Source organism: Trematomus bernacchii, unplaced genomic scaffold (assembly GCF_902827165.1).
Source record: "Trematomus bernacchii unplaced genomic scaffold, fTreBer1.1, whole genome shotgun sequence".
NCBI classification, from domain to species: domain Eukaryota; kingdom Metazoa; phylum Chordata; class Actinopteri; order Perciformes; family Nototheniidae; genus Trematomus; species Trematomus bernacchii.
Window position 1 is genome coordinate 8,522,258 of NW_022987313.1, and position 21,807 is coordinate 8,544,064.

Sequence of the window (21,807 nt, forward strand, 5' to 3'; positions counted from 1 at the left end):
ACCGAGAAAAAAGTCACTTTAGTCACCTTTTTAGTAGGCCTACATTTAAAATAATAGCAGTGGAAGCATTGAACTGGAGGGACTTATATAAAGACTGAGTGGGTGATATATGCACTATTAAAGAGTTTCCTGAAAACATGATGTGGGCATACTAGTGGTGTGAATATATATATTTTTATAATATATGTACGCAAAAGTCATCCAAAAATCTTCTTTCTTTTTTTTTTTTCAGATGTTTTAAATATGAAAAAAGTTCAATACAATCAAATAATATAAACGCATCTTAACATCGGTTTTCAAACAAAACAAATGTAATAGTTTTGATGTATAACAGAGTGTTCAAATAAATATGGGACATTAAGACAGAAAACAGTCTCCTGGACTGAAGCAGCCCTCCTGTGAAGGCTGCACCGTCCTCTCACATTCCAGCGCGTCGCAAAAAAAGGGGATTTAGAGCGACTTATGTTCTTAAAACTGTCCTCCCATCTGCAGAGGCAGCCAGTCTGCTCCCATCAGCCTGATACGGGCCTGCACCGAAATTCACCCACAATATTTACAGGGAGTTCCCACCGAGAGACACTGAGTACCGAGCTCCTGGCACCGGAGCTGCAGTGTGCACACACCCGGAGAAGAGGGGACATGTGGGAGGAAATAAAGTCCGGTTCTACTGATGGAGACTTTCACTTATTTTACCTGATACGCGTTCTGCTAAAAGATGTGGAAGAAGAAAACTGTGAAGGTAAGTCTGTTTTATTTTAAATGTGATTAATAAGAAAATGTATTTTTTAATTAGTGTATTCTTACATTGTTAACAATACTAATACTAATAATAATACTAATAATATTTTATTTTATTTATTTACAATCATTTATCATATTTCATATTTACTAGAATGTTTACAAGCTGCAAGGGACAAATAGGCTTCCTCATGTCACTTGAATGTTGAACCTGCGTGCCCATCTCAAAATAATATGCCGAAGGTTTTTGTCACGGCTTGATAAATGTATCATCTTAAGAGGCTTTGCGGAACACCTACGCACACACTACACACACACTACACACAATCTCTCTCTCACACACTCACACACACACACACACACACACACACACACACACACACACACACACACACACACACACACACACACACACACACACACACACACACACACACACTCCGCCTGCACGGACACACCCGCTCACTTCAGACAGATTTGAATATTGATTTAGATTTATAAACACAGGCAGACCGTGGGTTTTATGAATCGTCATTTTGCTGCCTCTCTCTGTGGCTCGTGTGGAAGGCCAGAGTCAAAGGTGCAGTGAAGGCTGCTGGGAGCACTGGTTTCCACTCAGAGTTGCAGCTTCACACAAACTGCTATAACATATTTGTCAACTTCACAAACTCGATGTCATCTCTTTTGACAGATTTCGATCAGAGGGAGCCGCCGAATGGATCATAATCCAGGATTTCTTTTAACAAGCAAACTGCAGAGGAAAAGTTTAGCTGCAGTCTGGCAGCTTGGAGGCGAGGGACTGCAACACATCCAGGTATCCAGTTTGCTTATTTCCGGTGTATTTTTATTAACATGTATTTATGTTTTTACTTTAACATGTGCATTTTGTCATCTAATAGCATGAGTTAATTGATTCCATATGTTTATGTTAAAATGCATGCCAAATAAGATAAGTCTGGTGTTTTTTTTATTATGTTTGGTCACAGTTGAGCCTTTCCAAAAAATATGTGGTTACTCACTCCACCACACTACAAAAAGCATCATGTTTAGCCCGGGATGTCAAGTTTAAATTAATAATATATAGACTTGTGCTCTTTAAAAATGTTTGACTTTCACGCCTTAACACGTTGGGCCCATTGGGCGATAGAGTTCTGCAAAGCAATAATTAGCTTGGAGCTAAAAACTGCTTTTCTTTTCAAAAAAGGAAAATAAATTGAATTTGCTCATATGCAGCAGCTGCATGGTAATGTGCCTAACGCGAGACTTTCTAACTGCTGCGTGGAAAATCATGACGTGTGATGCAGTTATCTGCTGGATCTCACCGTTTAAATTGCTAAATAATTTATTTAAGTGTAAAGCCAGGCCCTCCGCAGGGACTTTGTATCTTAAAAGGACGTTTAAAGGGAGAAGGAGTTAAACGCCTCTGGCGAGCAGCGCTCCCACTGACTCCCGGCTAATTGACGACGACGGCTTTTATCTCCGCCTCTGCTACTCAACCTGAGGGTGAGAAGGATTTCGCAGGCCTCCTCCAACCTGTGATTTCTACCAGTTAATGCGCAGCCTATTCATCTTTACCAATGCATTTACAGGCGTGAATGTGTGACCCTTGTTTAATAGCCTGATAGAAAAATCTTACTTCAAGATTGGATAATTACTGGGCATGCAGCCATTTCTCCCACTGATCTGTTCCTTATAGGCATACAAGTAAAAAATCAACACATTATAGGATAAATAAATGTATGTTTTTAAAATTAAATAGAACAAATATAAACACAGCAGCCTGAGGTTTTAAATGTTTGCTATTTTGCTAAATAAACCACAGATGTTGATTGTGAGTTGTGTGAATTTAAAACTGCATATTTACCACATGAATATACATCTGCTCAGCGTTCCTGTCCTCTGCGTTTTCCCTTCCTTGTTTGATATTCGCATGGCTGCATGTGAGGAATGTGTTGGTGGAATTCATTCTGAGCTTAAAAAAAGTGTCAAAAAAGGAATAAAATCAAGAAAGCCGTTTCATATAGAAATGGTGATAATCTTTGATGTCAAGGCAAAGATTTTCTTATGCAATTAAAATGTGTTTTTAATCATATTGTTATTTTTAATAAATAAATAAATATCCACAAGGGTCTTCCATACATTTTGAACTAATCTGAATTTACAGTTGTACACATTTTAGTGATTATTTTGAAAGTAAAAATTGACATATAGCAATACATCACTTAAAAAATATTAAATCTAGTAGTGTATGGGTAGCAGTTATTAAAACCAATGAGGATATGATCCTTATTTAAACCGTGCTATAAGATAATTATTGTGGAAAGATATGCGTGTGTGCGTGTGTGTCTGGTTGTGTGTGTGGGTGACAGAGAGAGAAAGAGAGAGAGGAGCTGAAGTAGGATAATCACAAGCTGTATTTTAATTAGCCTGGCAGGTTTGATAGATACGTTGCCACTGCCGCTGCTTCCTTGTAAAAAAAGGTGCACTCCGAGCGAGGAAGGTGTCCAAACAGAGGGCTTTCCCCACACAGCTCTCTTATCACAAAGGAGCTAAACCTTTGTGTAATGTAACATGTAACTGACCCTAAAGGTCATCAAAACACATTCAGTCTCCTCCCCAGGGATTAAAGGGGGAGACACCCCATTCAGTGTCAGTTTGGTGAGAGTTTACTGACACACTGATAGATTCACCATGCACCAACCTGCATCTGGGATTTTATCTCTTTACTCACAATTTTACAAATGTTGTTTTGGTTCAAAGCCCTTCTTCAAATGATTATTAAAAAACCCTGTTGAATGAGTCTGTTCTAGTTTATTTCTGCTCTGTGCCGTTATAAAAAGGTGTACTCATTACAAAGTATTGGGTTTATTTTACTCACACATTGTCTTCGTGAATTCAAACGTGGTGTGCACGATAATGCCGGGGCTGTTTGTGTGTGTGTTTGCCAAGTTTGCACTCTCCATTAATATGACATGCCTTTTAATTAGTGCCATAATTGTTTGTGTTGTGTTTGTGCAGGAGTTCGCCAACAAACAAACGGATGCAATTAAACACACTCGCCTTCAGATCATCAATGAGGACGCAAAGTCAAGGCTGGAGGAAAAACCAACAAGGGCAAATGTAAGACGGGAGAAGACTCTGTTGCCTCAAGGTTAAACTGTGTTAAGAGCCCAACATCACACACTCTGGACGATTCTTGCTTCTTCTACTAACACACATCACCGGTTGATGTTTTACATTAAACATTCTTATTTTACAACCTTAAAAATTGATGTTATATTTTGGTGTCTTTGATAGAAAAATATGTTTTCTCTGGTTCTTCTCTGCCACCACACTGTCCTGGAAGTAATAATACAAAAGTAATTAATACAAATAAAGACTATCATTGTCAAACCACTGCTGTCTTTCTCCCTCCTCTCTGCACCTCTGTTAGAGTAGCCTGTGTGCTGAGGTGTCTGCGTGGCGTGGTAAAACCTGCCCTGCAGACCGGACCTCTCAAGTCTTCAAAGGAGTAGGAACTCAATGTGGGGGATTTGTTCAGGCTTATTTGGTAACCTAGGATTTGAATTGGATTCTGGGAGGCATTCATAACACATTTGAAAATGTTACATTGTGTGATTTTGTGTGTAATCCCCATAATAATTTTCGAAATGGTCACAGCACTTGCACAACTGTGACTATTCATGATTTATCAAATGGTTTTCTTGTCTTGCCTCTCGGGGGTGAGGTGTGTGTTGCCGGCATATAACGGCACGATCTCTGCCGCTAGTTATGAGAGCTGGTGAAGAGACAATTCATACGTTTTACTCTTTCTCTCAACATTGCTTTTTCAATTGTATATGACCTGAATATGTGATAGGGTCAGCCACTGTGCCTCCAGGGATTCTTGCAGACCCCCTAACAGCACTGGAGCATTACAACCTCTAGTGGATTATACCTCCCTGGTAGGAGGGTTAGTGTACACACACATACACACGCACACACTCACACACTCTGAGAATACAGTTTATTAAACTCTGTGTATATTTGATCAAAGCCACAGTCATAGATTATTAAATCTGTCCTCTTTTCTCCATCATACATTGTAACCGGCTTCATACTTTACATTAATGCAGTTAAATACTAAAACGTGCCTCGATATTGTGTTGTACTTGTATAAAAGTATTACATAATACGCAAGGCAAATGTGTCAATTGTAAAAAAGGTTGAATACTTTTATTCAGTTTTTTATTCTTAATTCTTGAAATGCCATCTGCCATCTCATCTCATTGAAGAATATCCAGGATCTATTTTAATTTCTAAGTTTTAACTGCTGGATAAAATATCTGTCCTTGTTTGTGCACTGGCTGTTTCAAGTCTTCACATCACAGTGACATATTGGAATATAAAAAATAAAACATGGCTTTTTTATGTCACAGAATCTTGAACTCCAAGTAGTTGGAAAAAACAAATGTTGCATAAAACTTTACACATACTCTGCTCAGTGAAGCTATGGCTAAATATAACTTTTTCATTTCCAATAACGATACAGCCACCGCGAGTACCTATACTGTATACTGCAAACTTTTTCACAATCCTAAACAACGCTGTTAATAAAACATTTGAATCAATGCACAATGCTTAACCTATAGCCATCTTAAAACATCATGCTAAACTGTGAAACAAATACTACTCTCCCCTGAAGGCCCACAATATGACTCACTTATGCAATAATGCTGCTTTTTTTTAATCAGGCTTTGACCACACATAATTTTTAGCTGCATCTTTGTCAGCTCCATTTGAAATGACTTTTAACGTGCAATGTTGTGCAGTTGAGTATTTAGAATAACAAAGGAATTATAAATCCAGTGTAAACTATTTGATATAACTCAACATTCAATATAGCCTACCTCAACGACAGTAATTGGCAGATAGTTTAGGCTAATTGATACATTACACTTTCTTCTCCCGATATCTAATCCATTTTGGTCAGTGTTGGAGCGATACCTATACCAGGTATCTGATCCGTGAATCCCTGTTTTGAATACCTTTCCCCATTGCCATCAAAATGAATGGTGTGTATTTGCAAAAACACTATTTGTTGGCCAGGAGTTTAGCAAAAATGAACAGTGCAGCATGGTTTCCAGATAGTCAAGAAGGAGTGAATAATGTTTTCAGTGGATTAGCTTTCTTTATGAACATGGTTTGGAGGCTCCACTGCTTGGTTTCTTGTCTGGTACATGTAACTCTCCCGCCTTAGTTTGATAAGAGCGAGAGCAGTAATGTGTGTGTGTATGTGTGTGTAGATCAGTATTTGTGCCCTGTCCAAACCCCACTTTGCTTTGAATGACACTTTGGCGATGCCCCCAGCTCCCCACTCCGACTTCTCAAGCATACCCCCTGTTAGTGCCAACTCTGCCAATTCCTCTCATGTCTTTAATATCTCTCTTTGGACCTTTGGGTTTTGCCAGTGAAGGCTCCCCTGTGACAGTTGGACATTGCCCTCACATTTGGGAGACAGTGGCGGGTGTTTGTTGCTTTCCCAGCCCCGGGCCTGTGGGGAATCTGTGATGGCTCGCCTGTCAGCCGGCCCCTCCCCTGTAATTAGGAGAGTAAACACAGCGCCTGGCTCGGCTTGGGGGAGTAGGAGGGAGCGGAGGAGGGGACCGTCAGGCTCCTGTCCTACTGCTGCTTGAGCGGTCCAGGAGCAACTTCTGAGTGACGGACTGCGATATGCACCCCATCACATCTCTGTGAAGGACTGAGCGTTGTCTGTTAACATGCTGAGAAACATCAAGGATCCATTAGTACCTTGTTAAGCATCAGTGAACCACTGAAGAGGCTGTCATTGAACTGAACCTTTGTTGAGAAAATACAAAGAAACTCATTGCCTAAGATGATCTGAGTGTATTTCAGATCTGTACAGAGAAGAATATGTTGATGACATGTCATGAACATTTTGACCAGAGTTATTCCCTTGTTGCGCCCAGGCAGATATTATACAGCAAACCGCCACTAAGCCTCCGTCCCTCCTCTCCTCACCTCTCTCCTGGTTGCTGGGGGGACTGGTCAGCGGCTGGAGGAATGTGTTGTGGACTGGAGTTGTAGCCGTAGCTTGGGACAAGCTCGGGGGGAGCGCCATCCCACCCAACCCCAGCCACTCCACTCTGCCCAGGCAGGGAGGCTGGCTGCGGGAATGTCGAGAGACCAGGAGGGGAGGAATTTCAGTGGAGGACCTGCCAGAGAAATGCCATGCGGGGAGCGATGAAGAGAGAAACCTAGATAAAAAGAGAGAGAGAGAGAGAGAGAAAAAAGGAGATCTCAGCCAATTGAAACACAGCCTGTCAGTGTCATTTTGGTTTTGTAGGATGCTTACTGATGATGGGCCAGTTGCTAAATGAGCTGGTTGCCACACAGACACCGTGGCACCGCATCTGACTCAGATCTCTCGCAGATGGCTTGGGGTTCAGTGGGCGTTAACTGAGGTATCTTGAAGTAAAGTCAGTGCATTTTAAACAAATTATTGTTTTACAGTTTTCAGCGTGAATCATTCATCTGTATTAACCACCACCTGCCTCCCCAAGACAGGAGCATGATCACATGCACTAGTTTTTGTGTAAGTACATTTTAAATCAGATGGTGTGCATCAGTGTGTGCATGTGGCGGACAGGGAGAGTACAAGGGGAGGGATGCTCCAAGGCCCAGTGTACTTGCCAAAGTCTTTACGGCGCCCAGAGAGCCATGCTGCAGCATCATGGTCCACAGCATGGAAAGACATGGGGCAGATGGGTGCAGTGTAGCAGCACAGCCTCCCCCTTCTCCTCCCAAATGTGAGGCAGCAGTGGTGGGAATGGCACAGTGTGAGAGGGAGCCTGAGTTCATGGCTGAAACAGAAAAGCTGTTGGAGGGGCATTTGGGGGCTGGAGGAAAGTGGGGGCTGAAAGCTGTTTTTAGGGGGGGCATTGGAGAAGTTGGTGGGGCAGGCATCCTGCAATGGAGAGGGAAAGCCAGTCCCCCCTGTCACATCCCTTTGAAATCCAAGTGCAGGGGCACGAGCCCAGGGAGGAGTGGCAGCGTGGCCCAGCGCCTGGGCAGACAGGCAGTCACCGCACTGGGCCGCAGTCCAGCTCTCCTCGCCTGGCCCCTTCCCACCCCAGCCCACCCCGTCTGGCCCATGCTTACGGGAGTCAGGCAGCCGACCCCCAGTGGACAGGCCGGAGCCCTGCACTACTGAGTCCCATCTCACAGCCTTGACTGGGTTTCCAAACAGCTGCAGCATACACCAGGAGGCCCTGCAGAGATGGGGAGGGGGTCCCTCTGCTGCTTCACCCAGGCCTCTGGAGGGCCCAGCGGAGTCTGCTCCTGATGATAACCCCCATCTCACCACCAGGCCGTTTTGCCTTCAGGGCCTGCGCAGGTCCACATATCCCCATGGCAACGGTGGCAGGGCCGTCCACACAATGTGAGTGGGCAACAAGCCAAGTGCTGCCAAATCGGGACGAGGGAGAGACATTTTGGGAGAATGCTCAATCCTGGATCTACCTTTACTTTGTCTCTGGGTAATCATCATTTTGGCTCCAGTGATCCATCAAGGACTTGGACAGCATTTGTTATTGGTCGAGAGGTCAGCAACAACAACAGAGACAACCACAGATTCCTTTTGGGGATTTTTCCTCACTGCTGCACGTAAACCACTATTCAGGCTCTAAAATATGAATTGTTAATTTCTTGAAAGCAACGCCAGGCATTTATAAAACTATACCCTCAGGCAGAATTGACTCGTTACATTCTGAAGTATTCGTTGCGTGTTTAAAGAGACCTTGTCATGGCAATATTAAGCCTGCGTAAACACAAGTAGTTCAATGACATTCACAGCAGCCACCTAAAGTTGATTCCCCACCCACTCTAAGCCACTGGGAAGATCCTGTATAAGTGGTTGGGTGGTGTTTACTGAAAGTGGATATCTGCTGTTTGTTTTTTTGTGCTGCTTTCCGACCGTAAACACTACATAGATTTCCTTGAGTGGTGTTTGAAACGTGTGTGTGTGTGCCATGTGTTATATTTGCTGATAACAGGATTTACTCAAATTGCGAAGCACCAGTTGAGAAAGGTTAATTGTCAGTGCAACTGGTAGAATGGGTACATGCAATAATTATTAGTCTAAGTTGCTTTATTATTTAGGGATGCTAATTAGGCATTAACTGTGGTCCCCTTTTTGGATCACAACTTCAAATGCATGTCAAATTGCATTAAGTTGACTTTGACATCCATTCAACAAACTAAAGGAATGCTGTTTTGTAGATGTCCTTAGTGTGTTTATTATTATGAAAATGATCTGTTCTTGAGGTATTGAACAGAAAATTAGCAGAGGGATTTTCAGAAATTGCCTAACGTAGTGCATCCTCAATTTATTTGCTGTGAGAACAATACACTTTATGATTTATGTGTTTTTTTGGGTGCTAGTTGTTTTAATTCGTTAATTTAAGATTCCACTAAGAAGGATATTTGATGAACAAAAAAACACTAACACTTGATCTGAAGTGTATTCTCAGCCCTCCAGTAATTACTCCTCTGAGAAGCACAAAGTTTGGTGTATGTGCCACCCATGTGGATGAGGCTGGCATGAGTCTGGCACTAAGGTGAGGGGGAAAGTGACAAGGGAAGAAAGCAAGAGATCAAGGCATGACTACCAGTGCATGTCATTGCCCTACACTCTCATCAAATAGCCCCGTGCTGCTTATGTTGCTGCCCAGACGCAAATTAATTTGGACGCCTGGAAAGACTGCAGAGCCCAGCACTCATCTCTGCCCTTTAAAAAAGAAAAGACACCAGCGGAGAGAACTCTTCCAACAAGAGGAGGGGGGGGGGGGCATGGGCAGAGAGAGAGAGAGAGGTTTTGATGGATTTCAGCGGAGGGCAATGCGGTGACTGGAATGAGATGGGAGGGTACAGAGGACACGGTTGAATGTGCTTGTCCTGCTATGATGACAAGATGGCTCAGCCACCACTGTGCCACTGGCCTCCCCGTCCTCCCATCCCTCCCCCTGGTACTCCCCCTCAGGACATCAGTGAAGTAGAAGGGAGTGCTGAAGGAAGATGGAGGGGGGTTAGAGGAGCTCTGACGGTTAGCCAGCGTTTAATCTTCTCCTTGGCTCACTGCAGATTCTTTCACTACATGCCCCACTCCCTCTTCTCCCCAAATCTGTACCTGCTCATCCCTGGGCCCGCTTACAGGGGGGCTCTTGATCAGTGAGGTGATGGAGAATGGCCCTCGTCACACACTCCAAATAGGATCGGATTGCCTGGGAGTAAAAGGTGAGAGCTGCATGGAACTTGGTAAAAATAGAGGAGGGATGTGTTGGTGTGGGGGGGGGGGGGTGATGATCCCGCAACCAGACACTACCAAGAAATGAGCTCTGTTTGAGATGGAGTTTCCAGGGCTTGAAGGTTTTAAAAGGGGTGTGTGCTGGTGCAGAACAACCACAAAACCCCAGAGCATGTGTGCTGGTAAAGGGGTTAGCCAAGAGAGGAGGGGGGCAAGGCGGAGGTCTTGTTCTCCAGCGGCATGTCGTTGGCATGTCGTTAACCTCCCAGGGCTCAGGGGAAAATAAGCAAGCCCCTCTGTGTGCTTAAAACTCAGGCTGCGTTTGTAAGGTGCCTGGGGAGAGCTGGACCCCCACTGGAGGACAATGTAACAAAACAGCAGCATGCTGACTGAAGGAGGGATGGACACTGGTGTAAAGGGTAAATAAAAACACATGCTGGCTCACAGAGCCGCCCCCTGGGTTCAGGGTTATACAGTAAAGTGACCAAATCAAGTGTTTCAATTTGCTGGTGATCCTTAAAACCTCACTTTAACACAATACTTGATCCCATTGATCTCTTCTTATTTTTATTAGCCGTGGTGACGTTTCTTTAATGAAGTAAAAGTAGCAAAACATGAGTGTAAAAATACCACATTACCAGGAAAAGTATGATAAAAGTACAAAAGTATTATAATGAAGTCTTTATCTGTATATTAAAAAAAAAAAGTATAAAATGGCGAAGTAATATGCCTATTATAAATCATTAATTTGAGAAAATAAATGGCATTCTACCATAGCGGTTTGATATGGTGCTAATTTTAAGTATTGTTAGATGTTTCAAAAATATATACTGTAAGACAATCAAACGTTTTGTATGTAGGCTACATTTGTAATTAAAAAAAACAACTAAAGCTGCTAAATGCTTGGATCAGAAAGTACAGTATTTCTCTCTTCAGCTCTTGAAGATAGTTTTGGAAATGTGCGTAACAGCTTGTTAGTGAGTTTGAGAGGTGTTGGTAGAGAGATCTGTTACCTTTGGACAGCTGTTCTCTCTATTTAATTTATATTTATTATAATATAACATGATAGTGGACTCAGTGATGTTTTATTCTACTACCAAATACTTAAAATATTATATTGGTCTAAGAGATAACTGTACTTTCTGCACCCTGTCATATCATATGAATATATTTTATTTACCGCCATTACATCAAAATAGTTTCTCTTGGTTGTGAGATTTAAAGTGTGTGCCGAGTTTGTGAGAGGCTGGGGATGGAGAGAGGGGGGGGGGGGGAATGGGCAGTGGGAGTCAGAACAAGAGCTTGGTAACTCTTGCTTAGTCTTGTGATCAAACACAACTGGTGACACTACAAACTTCTATCCCCTCTTTCACCATTTCTCTCCCCCCCCCCCCCCCCCCCCCCTTTCTTTTCTACAGTAGTAATGCCCCTCACTATTTTTCTACATCTTATCCCTTTTAATTAGAAAGCAAATTCTGCAGCCTGGAGAGACCTAATCCTCTACTACCCAACAATGCACAGAGTGGCTTTGAACAGCCGACCTGCAGCCCTCTACCCCCAATGCCTCAAATCCCCCCCACACTGCTGGACCTTCAAGGGGGTGGGGGGTGGGGGGCTTTTTCCTCTTTCCAGCAGAACGTTATTACTTAAGGATACATGTGCTGCTCTATTTGCAGAACGGCATATTTGCATTTGAGGAATGTTAACAGTAATTAACAACTAAATGACACATGTGACAGAAACGATACAAGTGTATGCCAGCTCGGTCTATCTCCCCCGTGAGAGATGTAGCTGCAACTGATTTGCATATATATTAATGTCCCTTATTGTATAGATTAGATCCCATTAGTTGTGGTGATTCTGGTAGAAGGTGCAGTCACTATGATGCCTAAAGTCTCGTTATTATGTTAAAATGATGTTTAAATTGTTGGAGGGCAAGGAAAAAAGAAGGGGGTTATGGCACTGATGCAAGGTTAAGGGTGATTAGACACCCTGACCATCCTGACAATAGGCCGAGATTAGATTCTAAAAGCCCCAACAAGGAAAAGGCCTCTCTAAAATGGAACTCCATTAGCCGTGAATTTACACTGCCTGTATCTAAAATGACCAGCTTTCATTTCTTAATAAAAGTATATCTAGATGGCGCACACAGTCTGCTGAAATTAAATTCCAGCTTCATTCCTGAATCTGAGTGCTTTACATCCACTCTGGCAGTTAACATAGGGCAAAGTGATCATTTACTGAGCTGTTTGTCAGGAGAATTATGAAGCTGTCAGCGTCTGCTCTTGTCCAATCCGTGGAAAGAGAGGTCATCTGATAGCAGCGATGATGAGAGAGAGAGGAGGGGTAAATCAGGCGCACAGACGCTGACAATGGCAGCGGTTTAATCTGCTGATTGCTGCTCTTGATTTACAAGAGAGCTGAAACATTGGCAAGTTAGATTTCAAGTGTTTGTGCATGCATTGCCTCCAGTGTCCAATGCTCTGCTCCACCCATATACTTGCTGTATAACGGTAGAGACAGATGGAGTCAGCTCCATCAGTTTAAATGCAAAAAAACGTTAAAGGTTTTCTGGTCAGAGGGTGGTGCAGCGGTCGTGGTAATCACACCTTGGAGGAGAAATAGCAATTGTTGTTGTTTATTTAATATTTTTGGTAAAACAGTTATCTATGCTTAAAGCTGCCCTGATCAATCATTTTTAATATAACAATTATTAATATTACTGCATTTGATTCACAAGGGGTTGTTTTAGGGTGGGTTTTTACCATCTTGCGGCTCAATGCTTTGGTTTTCCTTCCTGACACTTTCTGGAATAGTTTTCAGTGTAAGGCTCAGATAAACCCACTGTAAACCTTACACCTGTTTTAAGCAGATAGCCAAACATAAGTTAGTGGCTTGCTGATGAACATAGAGGAGAATTTAGCACTAATGTTGATATGTCTGCGCAACAGTTTGCTTACTTGTTCGATCATACCAACGTTTTACGATGATAATATGTTAGTGTGAATACAGCTTGCCCATCCATCTGGCAAAACGTTGTGCTGTACTTAAATATTCTTGGCCAAAACCCACATTCTCACATTCTCTTTACCTTAAAACAACAGCTTGGTTTTATATGTTGTTGCTTGTCTCCTGCAGATGTGTCTGCTGGCATTGTCCAACATATGTTGTACAGTTTTAGGCTTCAGAGAGGGTTTTTGCTGCCTCCAATGTTTCCACTCATGACTTGAAGCCTGCTGGATGAAAATTACCCATCATAGCAAATTGTTGTCTGAATTACATTATAATTGTGTAGAAACGCAGTAATGAGTAGAGTTGATGGTCTCCAGTTGATCACAATAATGTCTTAAAGTCTCATCAGTGATTCATGGGCAACAACAATGGTTACGGACCTGCAAATGCGTTTCAATTCAAATTGATGCTGCATTAAGCTAAGATAGAGTTGTGTTATATGTTAGTGGGTTAATGGAATAGATTATGCTAGAAATAATTTGAGTAGGCTACAAAAACGTTATTATGATCTTTATATTTTTCGCAATGCACATTGTAGGACACTGCTAGAATCGTGATTTTTGCATTCAACATTTCGTTAAGTTTGTTTTTATTAGTGCCTCGATGCATGCAGAAAACACATGGATGTACTGCACCTACAGTTACTTTACTTGTGCGGACATTTTAAGGGCCAGTGATAGTCAGAAAGCAAACTGTGAAGAAGGGCGTTCTAGTTAAAATGGAAGAGATGAAAGAAAATCTGTCATGAATGAATACATTGGGCCTGTGTGGAGAACTTGGTTATTTGCATACGATATTCTTCATAGCTGCGTTTCTTCTTTTTCAGTGTTTCAGCTCTGTCACCTCTCCTCTCTCGCTGTAACAATGTTGTCTTACAGGAATTCAGAGTTGTGTTGACATAATGAATGCTCTTTCAAAGGAAACACTGATTACGTGAAATAACTTCATTTAGCTCCCATATTAATCATTCCTCTGCTAATTAACATTGATAGAGATGCCCTGAGCAGGGATAGTGCTCTCTGGTGGGGGGTGCCGGGAGACGAGGGCTTTCTCCCACTTCTATTTACTTAAAGCCCAGAGGATCTTGTTTGCATCCTGTCTCAATTAGTTACTCATGCTGTCACTCTGTCTGTCACATCCTGGTGTGTCACACAGAAACAACCGGAGTGGGCCGAGATGAACAAACAAGAAGTGTGAGCGTTCATCAGGAGAGCGTGGGTCACACTCTTGCCTAAGGCCACCGTATTCCTTTCCTACTCAAGGGTTCAATTTTCAGAAAGCTACTTAGGTATTATTCTAATCCCTACCCAGCTTCTTTCTCCCCCCAAGGCCCAAAACTCAGGTTACCACTTTGGACACTTGATCAGGCGTGGTGCTAAAGTTTGAAGCCGTGGTTTAGTTTGTTACAACACTGTGTGTGGCATTAAAGACAACAAAGGTGCGACCTCTACAAACTCTACTGTCAAACTGTGTGATCTGAACTACAGCCGTCAACTCATATGTGACCGTTCATGCCAATCTTTATCCCACGCAGTAGGCACCGACTTATTAATTATACATCATCTCTTAATTTGCTATGAAAACACATTAGCATGACAAAATCAATGGCTTTGATTTCATATTCATGTATTTCTCCGAGCATATTTGCTGTTCTCCTGGGCCTCTGCGTGCTCGGAGGTGGTGTTTCCTGAGGCTGCTGCAGATTTCGGGGGGGGGGGGGGGGTGCAGTGGAGGTCATGGTGAGGACTGTTGGGAGTTGTGTGGGGACGTACGCCTCTATGGGATGTTTTTCACTTGTACAGTTTTGTTGTCTAAATGATTTACAAACTTAATTGGCATCCCCGGGGGAAGGCTGCCAGCTGTCTGCCTGATGGCGAGGTTTTCTAATTTGGTGCACGGTGAAGGCTAGCTGCCGGGGTATCTAACGGAGCGGAGCAGGGCGCGCAACACGCTACACATGGCCCGATCCAGCCCAGAGTTTGTTTGTTTTTCCCTCGTTTGTTCAGCAACAGACATTGCTTCACCAGGAGAGAGTGTAACAGCTGCTATCTAACAAGCAGAGTGCAGAGAGTGCTGGGCCGTGATGCTGGGCGGAAGGTTTGGAGAGAGCTGGCTGACCACTGCTGGCAATCATGGCCTTGTACATTATCAATGCTTTTTTGGTGTTACAACCTAATGAGAATTTCTTTCTTCTTTTAAGTCAAACTTAGTAGGATTTAAAAGTTACTGTTAACGTTTCAACAAGGTCTCTAAGATGTCACTTTCTCTCTACAGCGCAGACTGTTTTTGAGCTTTTACTCTGTGACTCTCAGGTGAAGCTCCAGCTCTCCTCAACTCAAGCCAACCCTTTAAACTCAAATCTGATGCCATTGAGGGATTTAAAAGGTCAAGATACCAATTTAAAAAGTCAAACTAAGCTTGATTTCAGCTTGAAGCACTAATTCATATAATAAAGAACTTTGAAGAATTAAAGGTTTAGTTAGGACTGATGGAGGATAGGAAACTGCTGACACCAAAGTGCACTTAAAACAAAGACTTTTATTTACAAGACAAGTTTCATAAAGTTTAAGTGCAATCTGTATTAGAGTTTAAGCATGCCGTAAATGTCTTTGTGAAAAGTGAAGAATTTTTTTTACTTCACATAAGAAGGATTTTTATGGAAAACATGGCAGACTGTAAATGCTAACTTGGCATTATGTTTAGATATTCAACTTAAGTAAAGTGGCAATATAAGGATATAAAAATACTACATTACCTTTAAAGTCCTGCACGTATAATTCAGTCCCGATCAGTTTTTTATTTTATATAATGACTACATGTTCGCCTTGTTTTCATCTTCAAGTACTGGGTATGTACTGGTGTTCGCTTTGCATGACAAAACAACATTTGCCGTTATATGTCTTTCATTCTTAATCGAGTTAACGTCTAAAATGTCTAATACATGAAGGCGAATACACTGAATATATTTCCAGTGGAAATGCAGGAAAGTAGCAGTTTGGAGTGCTATTACCTCAGATAACAGAGATATCGTGCAGTATAACACTAGACAATACTCTATAGAACTGCATACTCTATCTAGCATAGAGGATAATAACAGTGGGTTTACACCACACACACACACACACACACACACACACACACACACACACACACACACACACACACACACACACACACACACACACACACACACACACACACACACACACACACACACACACACACACACACACACACACACACACACACACTTCACCAGCCATAGCTTGCCTCCAGCTTAGCTAACAGAGGTGAGCCCCGCTGCAGTGACCTGCATGGCGGGGGGGGGGGGAGAGCTTGCAGAGGCCAACCCCTGCCAGCAAGCTCAGTCTGTGAGACATGTTGACTCTGCACACATTATCACCAATGCATGGCGCTGCATAGTCACTCAGGATAATTGGCCTGCAGTGGCAGCACAGCAGCGGGAAATGTAAAAGTTGCTGGCTTTTCAAGGGTAAACAGAACTCGTCTTCCTGACAAGGTTGGGACAGCTGAGTGATTTATAAACATGCTCTGGGAGAGAGGGACCATATTCATGATGGGGCGTATACCAGTACCAATAGTGCCTAAAACCAGCCTCTTGTTGCTATCACATATCACGTTAATTATGCGAGATATTGGTATATTTATTACAATACCATGATAGAGGTGAGGACCATGTGAAGAATGGCTTATGTGCAGCAGAAGTGGCATTAGATGTTGTTAATGTGCTCCTGTGGTGACCAGACGTGCTGAAATACCAAAGCTCTCAGTTTGGTAATATCCACCGTCTGGCTAGGGATAAATGTCCCACCTGAGATGCTTTTCCTCTTCACTTTCCTTGGGATCCTTTAACTGTCCAGGTAAACAGAAGCAAAGACATGTCAAGTGTCCTCTCTGTGTTTTTCTTGTCTGAAATATCCAACAAATATTGCTCCAGACGACTAACAGCTGCCACCTCTCTACCAAAGATGGGCCACTTCGCAAAGATCTTGCCTCCATTTTTTTTCCAGTTTTTTCAGTTTTTCAAGAGGCCGGATGTGGAGGATGTAGAGGATCAAGGGATCTAAAGCTTAGTAAGAGCACTGCATTCATGATGCATGTGGCCAGGACTCGAGCGAACATATGCCGAGGTCTTTATTGGCATTCTGGAGGACATTGGAGGGACAATCAATTAGCCATGAAGCTGTGGGTCCCCATGGGCTCCCGGGGTTTCCAAATGACTTGGTGACCATACACACACACCAAGATGCTAATTGACCAGGTTTGACTTCATGGGCAAATGCCACTGGATGAATACTGCTCATTGTACTGATTTTCTTAGTAATGAAGGACTCCTCATGATCAACAGGTGTATGTTGATAAAGAGAACATCCAGATGGTATCTGAACCTGGGTGGCACAGTCCGACCTGCTGCTTGTGACTTTGATTGGCCCTGTTATACTCTAATTGATGAGTGTTGTGTGCAGGACAGGGAGGGGGCAAAGGGTTGCAGTGCACCCCTGGCTGTGGTGCAGACTTGAGCGGAGCATGCAGGGGCACCGCTGATTATTCAACATGTTTCTCTAATCCCAGCCCTTGTGGTAGGAACCTGTGAAAGAGCCTGGTCTTTGTGCCGGGGGGCTAATCGTGTTTTGGAAACGCCGATCGAGGCTAATCTTCTGGCCTGCCTCTAATATGGAGCCGCTGATATCCTCTGCTGCGATAAATTAAGCTACTTATTAATCTAATTATGGCACATTCATCCCCACAAACTTTCATGTGACTTGGAAAGCTCCCCTTCACCATTAACTCCCACACCCCTCCATCCTCCCCTTCTCCAAACCCAGATCTTGAGACTGACTCCCCTCTCTCTCTCAGACTGCCTGGCCCTGGCCGGCCCAATTAGGAGCCCTCAGGATTTTGCCTCTAACGAGCCTCCGGGCTCCAGTGGGCCTCTCCACACAGTTTGCGGTTAATTCTCCGCCTCTTCCCCCCCCCTGCCAAATCTCCACCTGCTTTATTCTGTCTTTCATGAGCCACTTTTGGTTTTACCCACTTTGGAGGGCAGTGTTCTCATGGGTTTCCTGGTATTTTGTACTCATCACTAAAGTTATACTCATCATATATATATCTTCTTCACCAAACTAACACTTGTGCTTTTGTCTTTCTCCTTCATCTATGTCCTCCATCCATTCATCCACTTACAATGAACCCACTCTACATTTTGACTCGTTTTAAAGTGAACTCCTTAATGGCCTCCCTTCCTGTGAAAGCTAAAAAAAAGGCCTCTTTCTAACCTGCTTCAGGTCATGTGATGCTTTGACTTTCTGCTGCACATAGTTCCTTCTCCTGCTGTGTCTGCTGGGCTTTCACAGGGTGCCACCTCTGTTAGGTGGGAATCTTGAGGAGCTGGGAAGCTCACTGTGGAGAAGTGAGAGCAGGATGACAGGACCCTTCCCTCCATGGACACTGACCCTGAAGGGAGATGAAAGCAGTTCACGTCTGCACTTTAGCAGCTCAAACTGGGCTGCAATCATCCGTGAAGGCTCTCTTACCCGTCTACCCCCGCTGTTTCTCTTCTTTGCCTCTCCCCTACCCCTCTTTCTTTGATTTCAGGTGAGGTGGAGGAGAGTGTCTGCATACCCTGGTGTTTTGACTCTTCTTTCTCCCCGGCCCCTTCTCATCCCTCGCATGCTTTTGCTTTTTTTCTTTCTCCCATAGGCCAGTGGGAAACATTTCCTTTGCAGTATTTCACTTGCAACAGTGGAGCTGACTTTGTTGTCACAAAGAGCTTTGTGAACTTCCTCTTTGTTGCAATACTGAGGAGCCAAAAGGCTGATTGTTCATACAATTTAAATATAAGTCTACCTTGTTTTGTCTTTTCTCAGTGTACAACAAACATTATCTCTACAGTTGTATTTTTCATTTATTTTGTATTCTCCACCACGCACTGCAGCTCTCTGTATTGCTGCTACAACATGACCCTACCGTGATCTTTTTTTATTTATGTGAAAAAAGTTGGTCTTCTTTTTCATTTCCTTTGTAATGTTGTCATGCATGTCTTTCTTTTTGCTTTTATGCAATACGTTAACCACTTTTTGTGTAAAATGTTCTTTATAGATAAACTTGCCTTTGCTGCCGAAGCACACCTTCCACAGGTATAGTGTGTGTGGCAATAGCCTTCTAGTGTCCTTGTATTTAATTGATGATGTAGATGTGTTCCTTCCTCAAAGCCAAGTGGAGCGGCGCGACGACAGGGAGGCGCTCACTGTCATTTGTTCTTAGAAACAAAGCTTCTGTGCTGCTATCAAACTCCCATTAGATATGGAGAATTGAGTGTGCGGTCTGCACAACGTACCAAACAGCGAGGTGATAACACAACGCAGAGGCAGGCCAAGACGCTAATTGCATGCCGAATATTTATAGTCCAGACAATTAGCTGTTGCCTTTTATATGCAAAATAACAACAGCAGCAGTGGCAACAGAGAGAGGGATGGGGGTGGGTGGGTGGGGGGTGGTAAGTAATTAAGATGCTCAAAACAGGACAGGGACATGCAGGCTGTTGTGCTCTGATTTGTTGCTTACAAACACAATAATTAGCCTGTTATTGTTGGATAATGAAGTTGCCAGTGTCCTTTTCCCTCTGCCAAGTGCCATCCTGAAAAAGGACGTTTTCTACCACTGCTGCTGTTATTGTGGACAGAGCACTGAGGACGGGTGGGTGTTGAGAAGTTCAGAGGTCACCGAGTGTGTCAGAGATCTGAAGGTGGCTTTTGACAGGAAGTATAAGTATAAGGTTTATAACTTGTCAAATGTTTTCCAGACCAGCAAAAAAAGTAATGATACAGTGCTTGGAAAGCTTGGAGACCTGTATTTGTCTAAAGTCCATGATACTTGTAAATGAAGTACAATGAATGTACTTTAAGTTGTTCAGCAGTCAGAACAGTATGAATGAGGGCGGGACATGAGACAAAACGAGACATATTGTTGCTCTCACCTCGTGTGCATGTCAGGGTGTGTGTCTCTTTTGCACATATGGCAGTGTATGTCTCTGACCGCAGGTTCATTGAATCAACAATGCTGTCTGGCAGGATTAGGTGCAGCTTGAGCTGATTTGATATTTGTGGCTGATAGTGCTTGTAAGTACGCCTTTGTTCCCTTCCATTGTGGCTGAGATTAAGGCGAACCTCCTCTTCATCATCCTGCTTCAGTGTAGTAATAACCTAGATAAAGCTACTCTTTGATTGAATCATTTTTGCTCGCGTTCAGGACCTGCTCTCGCTCACCCCCTGTTAGCTGTCACTCGTGCATCAGACGCTTCGCTTCTACTCTTTCTTTGCCTTCATAACTCTGTCGCTATGTCATTCATCTCTGTTTTAATTTCCCCCACGTTTTATCTATAATACCTGTCAGTCACACTGCTAGACGCTAATGAGAATGTTTGTGTTGAATGAGTGTTGGTTTTTCACTAATGATGACTTGGACATGTTTGAATATTATTTGTAAATATGTAAACTGTATCCAAGACACAGGAATTAACTTTGGCAAGACATTTTTAATAACTTCATTAAGTTTCTAGGTTTGTTTTGATCCACTTTTGGTGCCCGGATGATGTAAGAAGCAACAACTAGTTAGGAATTTATAAATACATGATAATGTTGTATTGTAGGTACAGTGTTGTGTAGGAGCTGCGCCTTTTGACATGTGAGGACTTATGATCTTTAGTGAGAAGTGAGATATGGGGTTGCCATAATCTTCAGTAAATGTAAAAGATGATTATTGATTATGAGTTCTCTTATTAACGGCAGAATGGTAGAGATTTGAATCCAAACACAGTGACACTTTTCATTCATTGATAAACAAAGAATAACCAATCTGGCTCGGTTTGTTCAAACATAATAATGGGTACTTTAAGCATCTATTGAATAGGTGTTTTTGCTTTACCTTAAGTAGGTATTGTTCTCCACTTACTTTTGGGTTGTTTGTGCACCATTTCTCTCTTACACACTTTATAGTAGAGTAACATACATGGTCACAAACACACCCTTCCTGTTTGCTTCCCTGTTGAGGGGTTGTCAATTGACAAAAGACGACCAAAGTCATTTATATGATTGTGTATCTTTCCCCACACACACACACACACACACACACACACACACACACACACACACACACACACACACTCTAATCTCTACAGGTATTTCTCCTCGCTGCTGTTATTAGAATGCAGCAAATGCTCTCTATTGATGCATGTCAGAGCCTCATTCTTTCATCTCCAACATTTAATTTACCGTCCTGTTGTGCCACTAATCCTGTGTCGTGCCATTTCCTCCGCTCCTCAGATTGCTCTCTCAAAGCCCCCTCTCTGCCAGATAAAGAGGAAGGTAATCGCCATTGTCTGGCTACAGATACACCAGTGCCGACCCCCCCCTTCTCTCCGCAGCCCCAAATTAAAGGGCCATCCTGCCCTTGCGCCCCCTTAATCACTGGCCTCGTCTCTCTGTGCGAGTGGACCCCAGGGCTGCTGCACTTTCAACCACACATAGGCTTTCAGTGAGAACCACCCAGGGCTGGCCTCCAGCAGGAGATCCACACACACACACTCCTCAGAAGATCCACACACACTCCTCAGCTCTGCTCCGCTCCTTCTCTCCTGCAGCAGTCTCACTTCCAGCCTCACACTCTTGCTCTTCCTCAGGCCCCCCTCCAGTGGTTGGACATGAAGCGTATTCTACTTCCACTTGTATTGCACC